The sequence below is a fragment of the Oryzias latipes genome, chromosome 24, assembly GCF_002234675.1.
Source record: "Oryzias latipes chromosome 24, ASM223467v1".
NCBI classification, from domain to species: domain Eukaryota; kingdom Metazoa; phylum Chordata; class Actinopteri; order Beloniformes; family Adrianichthyidae; genus Oryzias; species Oryzias latipes.
Genome location: NC_019882.2, coordinates 5,705,162 through 5,720,220, shown reverse-complemented (window position 1 = coordinate 5,720,220; position 15,059 = coordinate 5,705,162).

The window sequence follows — 15,059 nt, the reverse complement described above, 5'->3', positions numbered from 1 at the left end:
AAAAGAGGTGTATGGAAGGGATCAAAGCCCAAGCAAGCGGATTGTTTTTTTGCTTAAGCTTTATTTGATTCTAGCGGGGCGTTAGCATAACTGAGGGCTCAACCAATCATACATGGCAGCACACCCAGATCCACATGTAAAGATGCAGAAAAAAGGTAGACTCAGCATTTTGAATCTGACAATTATTCAATTGCTTGACTTACTTTTGTGAAACAGTCTCATCTTTAATGCACTTCTGCGGCTTTGTGGGTCACACAATGACACTGGGCAAACATCAGAACTTTAAATCTCAGTAGCAGAGCCGTTGGTGGTTACAACGGATAATAAAACTCCTGGAGGACTTGTGTATTGCTGTGTCAGATATATAGAGATGAGCGATATGAGGCGTACATTTGCTCCATCAGCTCCAAAACTCTATAAAAAACAGTTTCTTCCACTACAGAGATGTGCAAGCCATCCAAAGAGCTGAATTCAAAGCCGTTTCTGTAATCCTGTTTGCCTTATCGGCATCCCGCGCAAATATGTCTTCTCTTTAAAGTTTCAGAAGGTGCATATTTTGACGTCGCCTCAATGCAAGTCAGCCGAGCGAACTCGTTTAACTTTAATCCAACTTCCTGAGCTTGTAAATGACTTATTTGCAGATGGTAAAGGTGGACTGCTCGTCATTTTCCCGTGAATTTCCAATACTTCAGAGATGTTGGGACTTGCCATAAATGTGGCAGGAGAATCCAAACCAATATCAATCATCAGCAGTTCATAAGGAAAGTGAATGGAATCTTGCCCCTTTTTTTTATCCTGGGCTTCGTTTGGATGACATTCGCTTTAAACAGCTGGTTTATGGAGATGGCTTAGACTGTAGCCACGAAGGGCTCTTAATGTGCTCTTAATTTGCAGCATAGAAGCTTTTGTGGTCCTCAGTACATTTGATTTGCCAGCAGCCCCTGATTCTTTGACCTCAGGAGCAGGAACCCAAATGAGGCAGCTGCAAAACTGAGAAATGAAAGATACATTGCAAAAAAAAAAGAAACATTGGCTGCACTGGCTTTCTTCACTGGTTTTCTGGTTATGCACTCCCCTGCAATATCCCCTAAATAAACCATCTCAAAACACTTGAGTTTTTGAGGTCAGGGGTTTGGTCTTTATTCAAGATGATCTTATAGATTATTTTGTATAGTTCTTATAAAAGACCAACTGTCATCTTTTGATTTATTTTCAAAGTGTTCACAAATTTTCTTTTAAAATCTTAATTACAAAGTTTTTAGCCCAAAAAAGTAAGAAAAAACAAACAAACACGGTACTGCATTAGAAATTTGACTCTGAGTTGTGGGTTGGACTGTTGGCAAGGAGCAATCCCGCCCCATTCCCCTCCATGTTGCTGCCAATGGCAACCAATATTTGAGCTATCCAGCCATCAAGTGTTGAGCAAGATGCTCAAAAATATCTGCAAGTGGATGCATCAGAATGGAGTGGAACAGGGAGCTTGTGGACCACCCAGCGTAATTTCTGCATAATTTTCCAAACAGGATTTTTTCATCTGCTCTTGATTCATAATTTCATTAAAGAAATACTCAGAAATTCAATTTTGAACTTATCATTTTTTTGTATATTTCCTCCATCATCAGTAAAATGCCACAAGAACAGGTTTAAACCACTAAAAAACATGATTTCCATCCGTCTGGCTTTAACCAGTACCGGCAGCTATGCTTTCCCAGCATAAAAATTCTTAGAAACAAAAAGACTGCTATACTTGCAATGATGGCTAATGCAATCAATTTATTAAGTACTAGTTTATCTTCTAAAAGAAATTAAAGTACTGAAAGTCATGAGGTACTACTCCTAAAGCTGTACTTTTTCCTGTGGAGTCTTCTGAGAATTTTGAAGCTGCTTCCGGCTTTGAAAAAAGATGCAGTGTTCTTCATAAAGGTGACCGCATGTGATGCATGACAGCACTGACGCACTGAACGATGATTAGAAATCTTGTCCAACCTTCTCAGGAGTCGCAGAACATCAATGTCACATGACATTAAAAACCTTGTGGGACCAAGGCAGCTGCAGTCATTAAAGGCTAGAAGCTGCAGCTGCTTTGCTGCCGCTGCACCAGCTGGAAACCACCTCAGCGCAGCGACAAACTCTTTAATGAGATGACGACTTCTGCAACACGCTTGACATAAAAATGCTGTTTCTAAATCTTATTCTTGGAACCCAAATAAAAACAAAATAAAATTATGTCTAGTTTTTTAATCCATGGCGTCAAGAAGGTAACTACCATTATTTAGGACATGAAAGCAAATTATTCTTTTATTTTCTTATAGCCACTTATATTAGTTAATGTCGCCGTTATACGAAACCCCCTTGACACTCCACTTTTAGGCTGACAGATGTTCTTTTGCAACTGGAACACAGATAAATAAACCACTCAGAATACAAGCTGCAACACCTCAGGGCGCAATGTCACATTTAAAAAAAATGTAACCCAAAGATTTAATAGTTACTAGAAAGCTAACAAAAGATTCATCAGAGCAAAATAATGAAAAAGGAATATAGAAAGAAAGCATGTTTCCATCAACATTTTCCATACATTTTACATTCACATGATGGGGCTTAATTGTCAAATCAACTGCAGACATGTGGGTTTGCCGCATCTGTTCCAGGAACTGTGTTTGCCATGGAAACCGCTGCCAAGTCCAGCGGTTACCATAGCATTTATAGCAATTTGCTGTAATATATAGACCAAAGTGTGCTGAAGCAAAGAACCGTAATCTACAGGTGATTCATGAGACAAATTGTTGTAAAGGACTGTTGAGTTCAATTTTTTATGGTCATTATTCTTTTAAAGTTCTTATTGTTTACTGCAATCATGATCATGCAAAATATTTTTCTGAGGATAATCAATGAGCACTTTATTTTATTCCTTGACCAAAAATCTGCAGTTGTTATAATTGGAACCGGAATTTTACTTTTATGCAAAAATCTAAAATTAACTCAGTAGGGGAGAGATTAGAGAAGTTCACTTCGTCCCACTGCTTTTCAAATAATAAATAAAACTCTACTTGACTTTAGTTAATAATCACTATATTTAATGAAACTAATGTGACAGAAGAGTGTGCTGTATGCATAAAACTGCAAAAATCTCAATTTATTATTATGAGACAATTATTTACTTTTTACATTTACGTTAATTATTATGTTTTTATTTTTGTATTAATGCATTTTTTTATTTCTGTTATAAGTTTGATAAATCTGTGATTTTTTTTTAAATTGTGGACAATCAATGCGTGAAGTCAATCAATCACTTAAAATTTAACTTTGTGCACAGAAACTATTAGATCTGTTCCCTTAAAACAACAGCATATTGTCCCCTTAAAAAAAAAAGAAAAAAAATCAATCCATGGCTTGGTGATAAATCACTTTGAAGTTGAATCACAGATGTTATGTTAATATTAATGTTTTATGTATAAACCATGAACTGATAAACTACACCTCCTTGGAATGAAATTTTACAAGAACGAGAATGGGGGGGGGGGGGGGGGTTATTTGGAGGAATAACCTCAGTGTTGCAGTTTGCAGATGACTGGATAAGGAAAAGGAAAATGCTTGCAGTGTGGTTGTGTGTATGCAAGACATCCGGAGGAACAGCTAAATGAGCCCCGTCACCTGCTCAGAAACTCCAACAATGCCATCATAAGTCAGAGTCCAGACCCTGTCTCAAACGATGGATGGCAGGCAGCTGAGTGGAAACACCTGAATGTACCTCAGAAATAACAATGTAGTCCTTTCAGAAGCTGGCGAAGGCGTTGTGATGCTGCAGCTGAAGGCGTCTCCATTTACATATCTATAAGGGAGATCCATAAACTGAGCGCAGCAACAGTTTAGCTCTTTCAAAGACATTGTTGCATATTTTTTCCTTAATTAACAGAGCAGAAGTGCTTGCCTGTGTATTGTATTTTTATGCAGTCCTGGAGAGGAATTGCTCCCTTCAGAGTAATAAATAATTGATGCTCTAATGTGTAAACGCAAGATTAAGCCAAACTCCTAACGGAAAAGCTGTAAAACTACAGGACCTAAAAACCCATTTTCTTCATCCGCTTATATACTGTGAGAAATGTAGCGGCACATTCATACACCATTGTAAACAGCATTCATCGGTTTTCTCTAGAGAAATTCTACATTCGCCTTTTATTTTGCAATTTAGGGATAAATCATGAAAGCAAATTGACCAATCTGATACAAAACTCTGTATGGATCTATGAAAAGTTGCTAAGGAAACCGTTACCTCACAGCTCTGACAAAAATCAAGTAATTATTTTTGCTTTGTTGCTAATCTGTATGGTAGAAAGTATGGTAAAAGAATTTTTTTTTTTTTTTACCAAAAATAAGCATCTGACTCATGTTTAAGGAACTCTAGTAAATTTCAAAGTCCTTCAGAGCAGACTAATAAGCCAGTCCTAGAAAGAATGAGGCCTTGGCAAACATTATTGGAGCTCCAGGTTGGGCAAAAAAACCCTTTAATAAAAATCAGATTGAAGGTCAGACTGACTTTTCCCCTCCTGCCATTTCTGAGCTGAAAAAACTGTGGAGAAACTGTAACAAAAAGCAAAATCCATCTGCTTTTTAAAAATGTTACTTTTTAACTTTATTAGTTCGACCTAAATGCCAGTTGAATATACTTCACATGTTCACGACAGAGAGCTGAAATCAAATTCCAGGAAGCAAAAGACTCATTCCATCGTTCTGTCCCGCAGCAGTCCAGATTGTTTTCGAATTTTTCTTTTTTTTTTTTTACTGCGGGTTTAAGCAAAAATGTCACTCCCACCACATTCTCAAAAAGACACCAAAAATGAAAAACACCCAGTACCTGGAAAAAACAAATTTGACATAGAGAGTGACCCCTGGCAAAAAACGAAAGCTTGAAATTATTAAGGGATGGCCACAGGACCTGCGGCTTGAAAAAAAAAAAACAGGATCCAACTCTAGTTCAAGTGAGCCTCACAATATTACACACATATGCTACCAGGTAAAGTCTAAAAGCACAACTGAAGGTTCTTTTACATTTGGAAGGCGCCACCATCTTAAAAGTACCAAAACAAAATAAATGTAATCTCCTCTAAGAGATACCTGTCACCTCAAAACTCTTTGCCCATCATTGGGAAGATACTTGGAAAAAATAAAAATATTGGATTTAGAAGAAACAGCATTAGCGTGAAGATCTTACAAATGTTGCGTTCCCTTTTGCGCTCACATTTTTTACTGGAACATTGTGAAAATTTAATACATGTTCCGTTGGTTCACGCTGAACGAAACAAAATCACGTACAATATAAGGAATGTGGGCGTGGTTAACTAAAACCTCAGTTGCCAAGAAATCTAAACGTTTACTTTTGTCGATTCTTTTAAGAAATGCATAGACCAGTTCGTCATCCCCTGGTGACTAAAAAATAAAATGGTTGCTATGGAGATAAAACCATCTAGAAAAGAAAATACAAACAAATAAATTGTTGTTTTCCGTTTAAATTTACCTCTTTGAAAAAGTTACATTTTGGGTGGGTGTTCTGTAATACAAAAGTTTTTAAACATGTAATCAGTAAAATACTATTCAAAATTCATAACTAGTCTTTTGTTACAGAAAAAAATGCAAAGCTAAAACTATAGTATTGGGTGGGCAATAGTACTATAGTATAGAAATTTTCTTCCAACACTGCAAAAGAGATGCAATTTTTCACCAAATATACAGAATTTCCTTTGAGAAAGATAAAAGGGAGCAAAGGGACACCTCTTTTTTAATCTACACGTCTTTGACTCCTTGTGCCAAATCAATTTAACACTGATAATAAGTAAATATGACACTGCATGGTCATCCATCAATTGTTTCCTTTAGCAAACAATATTTTCTGACAGATGAAAGCTTAAATTGTTTGCTAAAATGATTTTATGTATTCATGTATTCCTAATTTGAGCCGGTTTAGCTCATGCTGGTTTGCGGCGCCTTCCGTCCGTGAAACCCAGGTTCAAATCCGGGCTGCTCCCTGTTCCCCTCTCTACCTCCGTGCCGGTCCCAAGCCCGGTTGCCTTGAGAGGGTTGCGTCAGGAAGGGCATCCGGCGTAAAACATTGCCAAGTTTACCATGCGACTCGTTCGCTGTGGCGACCCCTGATGGGAAAAGCCGAAAGGGAAACAAATGTATTCCTAATTTATTTTACAAGAACAACATGTCAAACTTCATTTAGACTTCATAGATGCTGAGGAGAGGTACTGCTCCTTAGAGCTTCTGGTCTGTTTTAGTCACGTCTGCTTTGGATGCATAAAAATGTATCCTTTAAAACACAGCTTTGCATTTTTTTCCTTTTTGATTTCAGAGCAAAGAACCAATGTCATTATTCCTTTTAATTCAAACATTTTATAAATTGTAATATTTTTTCCCTTCTTGGCATCATAGGTCTTCAACATTCATATCTCAGATGTTTTAAATCAATCTAAGGGGAATAATAACTATTTTTTTCTTTATATTGAAGGAAAGAAAAACATATTTCTTAAATTATTTTTATGCAAAAAGAGAAAAATAGCAGTTTTGGCTTTAACTTTAATACTGTCAGATCACATTAATCTTCCAAAACTGGACAGACTGCTCAAGGAGACACCCATGAGTTAAGAAAAAGAAAGACAACTAACTTGAGAACAACAACATAAAAACTGGGGTGTCTCAGTCGGAAGAGTGACAGACAAATTTTTGGTGAAGTTTTGTAAATCACAAGAAGAAGATGTCATGTGAGTGAGGCATCCAAACTGCTTCTAAAAACATCCAGGAAAGTAGGCTCCTTTCAAGAACCACTTACTCCATTGTGGTTCTGTGATGGAATGTGGTTCTGTGGTTCTGTGAAAGGATCCTCCCCCAGGCAGCGTTACGGTACTTGTAGCTGCTACCCTCAGGACGCCTAAACTGAGTGGAGATTGCATGTTCACCACATGAAAGGTTAATTGGCCTCTTTAAATTGCCCCTATAGGTGTGAGTTTGTGCCCTGTGCCCCCACTTCTTGTTTCCACCTTCTCCCAGCAACCCCTTGACCCCAAAAGGGATTGAGTGGGTTCTGGTGGGTGGACTGTCAAGATGCAAGGATTAATCAAAAGGGTCAAATCTGAGGAGAGTCTCTGGGTCTTCGCTTAGTAATCAAACAAAGTATAAAACTTGTTAAAAATGACTGAACAAAAAGAGTTCGAGTGGATAAAGCATTCAACTGATGAGAACTGCTAAGAATTAAAGTTCACTTTACCTTCTAAAGAAAACATTTTCTTTCCACCTAGAAGAAATAACTCAATTATTTAATAAAGAAGCTCAATTTTGTCATTTTAATAATTGGCTTTTTTAATAATTGTGATAATAATTGTCAGAAAACTGCATCTTTTCAGACTTATCTACAAGCACAAAGCGGCAAGTAATTTTACAATCCATTTCCCTTTTTGAAATATCTGAAATCTTCCCACAGCAGATGCATTTGTTAATTTATCCCAAACAATAAGACTCATGGGTTTAAAAAGATAAAAAAAAAAGATCAATGCATTTTTCAAGACCTCAAGCTGTTTAGCAGCAGAAGCTGCAGAATCGTACAGACAGAAAAATATCCTGAGCATTCAGATGTGCATAAAAGGAAGACCCACCAGACGCCAACACATCAGCTGTTTGAAGCTGATGGGGGACTAAAACACTGCTTTGGAGAGCTATGATCTTTAGCAGTCTCTGTTCCTCACAGGCATCAGAAATAAAGCCACAAATCTGAATCCAGCATTGGCCCCAACGACCACACGAAAACAATGACGCAGCTACAATGAAGTCAGCAGTTAAAAGCCCATAATAAATCATTTTGCTTTCTCCCTGAGGTTTAGAAATCCAATATCAAACATCTAAACATTTAAATTGTGCTGTGACCCTTTAAAGCTGAAGGGAAAAACCCAGTCAAATGTGATATTGATACAGTGAGAAGGGACAAACGCAGCAGAGGAAGGGAGGGGAAACGGTGGCCGATTACTCGGCACAACCTCGCTGAGGTTAACGGCTCCATTACTGCGCTCAGCCTTTTCGCAGTAATCTGATACTTTGATATAAATCAGTTGATAAATCGGTTTTGTTTTGTGGCCTGCAGGCTGCATCTTTACGCATAAATGATCTGTTGGACGATTTGGTTGATTTATTTTTTTAAGCCTAAAGGAATGTGTGCTGTAATAAATAATTGTTTTTGTTAATCGGCTGGTGGAGAGAGGGATAGATTAAAAGTTGGTAGGGTGTTCACTTTTGCTGTGATTGGTAGTCTGCAGTCCCATGACCAGTGAGTCTGTTTATAAGACCAAACCACCATCCAAGATAGAGGCTTACACCCAGTTTTCTGATAGTTTTTCTGGTAGTTTTAAGAACTTGTCAATCATCTTTTAAATGACGTAAATGGTAAATGGCGTAGAGTTTTTCTACCTTGCTTTAAGGCCCCAAAGAAGCTTCACACTCACAGTTCAATTCACACATGCACACACACTGATGGCAGGTCCTGCCTAACCTTGGTGCCAACCTATAACCAACAGAAGCAATGAGTGTTTTGCTCAAGGACACTTCAACACATTGGCAGGCAAGGCAGGAACCGAACCTATAATCTTCCAATCAGAGGTCGACCGATTCTACTTCTGTTCCATGGTCGCCCTATTAAAAAAGTAAAAACAAGAATATGAAGCCAAACTTCAGATGTCTAGGTTCCATTTTCAGCTTTTATGGAACTAAATCTGACTGCGATTATTTCTTAGTTTATGTTGTTTTAGTTTTATTCTACAATAAAACAAAGAAATGCTACTTGTGCATCCAGCTATTAAAGAACTGTGCATTGGTGAAAGAGTTGGGTTCCTAACCAAACAACGCTTTTAAACGTCTCATGGATGCTAAAGCACAAAGGAAAAGCCAATATGATGACTGTCAAATTCTCTAACATATATTACCCATATAATTAAGAATATACTAATTGCAATTGGTGGTGTTGCCTTTTCTTCATAGGGCTACATAGGACATCCACAGAAAATTATCACCATCACACCCTCCAGATTCTTTCTTAAAATTGAAATTTTCTAATATTAACCAGAACAAGTTAAACCTTCAAAAACTACAATGTTTCCAACAACGGTAAACAGCTGCTGTATCTATCATGCAACGGATGTCACCTGGATCCACCAATCGGACATTTTTTTCCTTCATGAATTAAGTTTCAAAATATGTTTTTCCTGTTTGACTCCAGATGAATCTACAATTTTCTTCTCTCTCAATGAATATATCATGTTAGATTTAGAAAATTATCAGTTGTTTTCTACTTCCTGTCTAATTTTTAAAGTTTCAAATGGGCTTAAATGGGCTACACTGTATGATGAATTTTATTTATACAAAATAATCTAAAATAATCTAGGAATATACACCAGAGAATTAACTAGAGGAGACTGAAGTACAGTGACTTCTGCATTTTAGAATACACAAACAGGAACTGGGAAAGCAATGCAAGGTTCAAAACAGTGAAAAAAACAAAAAACAGACTTGTACTCATACTTAAAACTTTCCCTCGGGTCATTTAAAATTGATTATTCTTTATGTTTCTCTGCTCATGTCTACTTTGTGCTGTAGTATTCTGTATAATACTAATCTAATATTATTAATACTAATATACTCATATAATATACAAATATAATATTATTATAAAGTATTCCGTATAATAATAATTAAATTAATACTAATCTGTGTTTTGATTTTACTCTGTCAAAATTGTTCAGTGTTTTCAATGTTTATATGTTTTTTTTCTCTTTTACTTGCTTTAGGAAAACAGATGTAATTCAGCACTCGTGCTAATTCTGCCATATTTATGTTTTTGTTTTGCTAAAACATTGAATATGCACCGTTTTGATTTACATAAAATCAATCAATCAGTAAAGGCTTAATTGCAAAATAAAATGCAGAGCCAAGACGCATCCTCTTAAAAGGACGGTTTGTTGAAGATTTATCTGGCTCTTCACTTGCAAATGGATCAGTCTTTCCAAAGCCGACTCAGCAACTTCTGTTTTTCCTGGAATGCCTTTTGGCTTCATAAATTTCTGTCAGATTTTCTTGTTCTCTTGAACCCGTTTTGCGCAGAATTGATAGCGCTGCGGCAGTGTTCCTGCACCACACACCTGTTTATAATCAGTCATCACACGATCAGCAGAGTTGCTCTTATGCAGCGAACAAAAGAGAGTAATTAGTAAATTGCGAGTGCAGGTGAGTATGGATGTGGTGTGTTCCCGTGGGAAACAGGACAGGTACCCAACCAGAGGCGTTCATTCATCTCTTCTTTTGTCAGCGATTAGCTTTTAAATATCTTCCTGTGTTCAAAGTAATTACAGGATAAAGATCCAAAAGGAAAACATGGAAAGCTTTTTGCAAATTGGGATTTCAAGTACCAATATTTTGACAGCAAACAAAGATGGGAAAGAGTTTAAAGACCCACTCCAAAGAAAATCATGTCTTTAGTCTTTTTAACATGTTTTTGTGGCATCTTTATGAAGAAGCTATTAAGAAAATTGAGCTTAAATTTTTATTTGAGTATTTCTGTATTCAAATTGTTGTGAATCACAAGCAGAAGAAAAAAATGCTGTTTAAAAAAAAAGTATATTTGTGACGTAAAATGTTGCTAAAAACTACATAATTATAATTAAAAGACCACTTGGAACACTGAAAAAAGATCAAAAGATGATCGGAGAGTGCATCTAAGTTTTAAAAGAGTCTTTTTGTTTGCTTAAGTGGTGCAGAACGTAACGTTTTAACCAATATTTTTGTTCATGCTGATAAGGATGGGAACTGACACACTCTCCAAAAGCCAGACTGCTGGAGCCAGCGCACCTCAGTGGAACTGAAGGGTTTGAGATAAAAGCACAGCTGAGTTCATCCACAGCAGCGGTAAATACAGTTAAGCTCCGAGTGATGAAAGTGAGGCTGAAATTGCTGAGCTGCCTGAGATTCGGAGATGCAGTAAAACAATGTACGATGCGTCCCTTAATTGAAGCAGCATTTCCCAGAACAGATCTCTTGCCAAAATGACTTGCGTCCCACTAATGGCAGAATCCCATTTTCGATCCACCCAACAATTGTGTTTCATGTGGAGTGATGAGTATTGAACCCTTGTGGGATCACTAAGTGGTGACTGTTGATCTTGTTCGGTTTTGTTGTTGTTTCGTTTGTTTTTTTAAACACAAACCTTGCTTTGACTGCTACATTTTATGGTCTGCTGCTACTTGTCTGCATGTGATGAAGAAGGTGGAGGGGTTGTAGTACTGATGTGAATAAGCATTATGTTTATGGGGTGATGTTTCAGTGTGCGATGAAAAACATGAAAACCTATTTGAGAGCTGAATTATTCTCTGCTGCTGATGCAGTTTGAACATTGGGTCTAAATCCAGTGTCTTACTTCAATAACGGCTCCTTTCATGAGAAATATTGCACTTTATTTTCTTTATGCAGAGAGAAATTTGAGAACTGTCGTTTTATTACAAAAAAACTATGCATTAACCTCCTCTCCCTCCTTTTTGATCTAAACTTAAATAATATTTCAAACCAGAACTTTAATTTTTCAGCAGCTTTGAAGATTGTATCGCATCTCCCGACAGAAAGATGATACCAGGAGAGATTATTTTCATGTGGTTTCTGCCACACAGAAAGAATTTTATCAGTTAATTTAAAACTGATCAAATATTGTTTTGAAGAAAAGGGAATCCACATAGAAGAAATGTTTTTGATCTGCACGTTTCCGCTTTCAAGCAAATGAGTTTAATCCATAAAGAAAATATACGGTCCAACATTTAAAGTTGCAGATGTGCGAGTTTAAGTAGTTAAAAGTTCCTTTGAGACATTTTTAATGTCTAATGATTCATTTTTTCCTTTTTTTTAAACTTTCCTTCATTACAGAAAGCCAAACAAACTATATTTTACTCACTTTTCCCTAAAGTTTTGGTTTCTATTCTCCATTCTAAAAAACAAAACATGACAATCCTTCAGCATCCAGGTTTAAAAAAAAAGGAAAACTAAAATTCTAAAACCTTTGATTCAATATAAAATACACATATTTTATAGTTAATCACAGCCATAAAAACTGTAAAAGTTTGGAATATAAATAGAAAAAAACAAGTTTGCAGGCCTTCTAAATCTTTAAAAATATTCATATTCAATATATAAGGACTCATTTTTCTGTTGAACTTTAATAACACATTCAGTGTATAAACAACACCGTCACTTCAAGCAAAAGCCAAGATAAAGCCATAAAGCAAAATCAAACTATAATGCAAATGCAATAAAAATTAAACTCTTCAATCACCACAGATGTCTTCAGACAACAAAAAACATATCCTAGGACGTACAGCCTGGGGGTCCTATGCATCTCGTCAACAGTTTAATCTGGCCCATCAAACTGGAATAACTCTTGAATTTTTATTTATTTATTTACTTTTATTTATCCAACAATGGGGAAATTGTTCTCCGCATTTTTGCCCATCCCCTAGGGGGACGGTGAGCTGCAGACTGGCCACGCTCGGGGGGAAGATTTGTTGTTTTCCGATCATTCTAACACCCCATGAACTCAGCATTGCATTTTTCCTGAGGAGACATCTACTAATTGGTGCAATTGGCACTAAAATAAGACAAACAACAACTCCAAAATGTTCTATTTAAACTACATATTTTCATTTTCAATCAATCAAAGTTGAAGCATGTTTTTGTCAAAATTCCATGTTGTTTCTTTCTCTTCTGAGGTGGATTGCCTAAACACTCCACATTTCTGCTCCTGGTCCGGTGTGGGTACCGGATGTTCTCGGGTTGCCGGATGTTCTCGGGCTCCTTCGGGGTCCTTCGACCAATGATGACGTCACACTATTTGATTGGCTGTAAGTTGCCACGACCAATGAGTTAACGTCGCTAAGTTTTTTTTAAAAACTTTATTGACAATTGCAGTATCATACATTAACAATGACATTAACGTTAACAACGAACAATAACGATGTAATCAATATTGCCTCGAAGATCAGTCACCATTGCCAAATATAACATATTGACATAGAAAATAAAGAATAGAGGGGAAAAAAGAAACAATGAACATAACACACAAATAAATAAAAACATAAGTAAAATAAAATAAAGGACCATAGAAAAAATCTAAGTAGTCTAATACTAGTTAAGTTAGGGGTACTCGTGAAGTTTGTATTTCTGAACAAAACTAAGCAATTTCAAGCCATTCTTCTTTTTCATATAATGAAGTGATTGAAGGCAAAAACAGAGTTCTTTATTAAATGTTATAAAAGTGGTTTGGTTTTCAAAACTTGACCTCACCAAGATGGCGGTGCTCTCCTCCCATGAGGAACCACGTGATGTCTCCTCTAGTGATATAACTCATTTGAAGGACCCCGAAAACATCCGGCAACCCGAGAACATCCGGTACCTACACCGGCCTTCCTGCAAAATTTTAGAAGTCTTTGTGGCCCACGAGTCAATTGCCCACCCCTGTTTGGAGAAATGTGAAACCCACCGGCTTCTACCGTGTTGTTTTTACTGATTTTGAATCTGCATTATAACAGGAATCCAAACAATCTTCACCTTTAAAGCGTCTTCCTGCTGCTGTGTGCTCTTTAAAGACAAGGTGTAGCTCATTTGCTAATCAACTGATTATTGCCCTTTTACACGATGCACCGGGGCTGGGGGGAGCTTTGAAGGAAGGAGAGAGAATCTTTCAAAATAAAAGGAGTTTTCAAAATGGAACATCCTAACACTGTGTGTGGCCCTTTGAGCAAACTCTCACGTGTCCTGCTGAACGAACAGTTTTAATGTTATTGTCACATGTCCAGTGGATTTTACAGAGAAATCAAAGCTCTCTTCTATCTTCTGCATTTAACCCTTGTGCTATCTTAGATGACCCCACCATTACATTGACATGTTCTCCCTACCATGACAAAGGTGGATAAAGGTGGAAAGATTTCATGTAATCCATGGAAACCAGTGAAGATCACAAATCATTGAAGAAAAAAGGTTCAGCGCCCTGTCTAGTGGGTCTAGATGACCCAACTCCAAATGGTAAAGTGCCTTGGATAGCACAAGGGTTAATGAATCTGTAGACACATTTTGCAGACTCAGTTTTCTTACAAACCTTTTTTTTTTAAAAAGCAACCTTTCAGCAGATCTTTGACAAATGAAATAGTAGTTTAAAAAAATGCAGAAATATTTCAGCTAAAAAGAAGAGACAGCACACGACCATAGGGCAAGGTTTTTTGTTTTTGTTTTTAACAAAAAGTCCTTGATTTATTACAAAACTTCTTTAAAACTCAAAAGAATGTTTTAAAGATGAGAGCTTTCATTCTGAAAACTTATTTTAAGGAGAAGAAATTTGATTTTACTAAATCCTTTTTTAAATCTGTAAATATTTAGATATAAATCTTTGAGATCAAAGTTAAAATGTCAAAATGTAATGATAAAAGAAAATGTTCCACTGTAAAAGAATAAATGTTGCACAAACCTCCTAGCATCAGCAAAACTGGCAGTCAAATTGTTCTAAATTTGATTAATTATCCAGTGTTGTGTGATTCCAAGTAAAAGCTGTTGCTCGCCTGTGTATTTTCTTGGAGCTCTGGAATCTCTATTGAAACTCCTTTAGCCTTGTATTTGATGATTTGGACCATGGTCTTTAATGTTTTTTAGTTTTTGATAATTTTGTGTTTTACCATAATTTCTATTTCATTGATTTTTACTTCAATTTTAATTAATATTGTACAAAAAGAACAAAAATAGGAATGTTCTGCAAAGATTTCAAAATAAAAGTTGGCACAACTTATCCCATTCCCTAAATTTTTTATTTTATTTAACTGAAATGTTCCTTGTATTTCATTTTAGTTTTTTTAAAAGAGATTTATTCGTGTGTATTTGTTATTTTTCAGTTTTAGTTGTAGAATTTATAATAAGGCTTGGAGATAAAGGTTTTTTAACATCACCTCAGTTTTAAAATTTTCACTTTTGTCATTTTAATGAGACATTAAAACTAA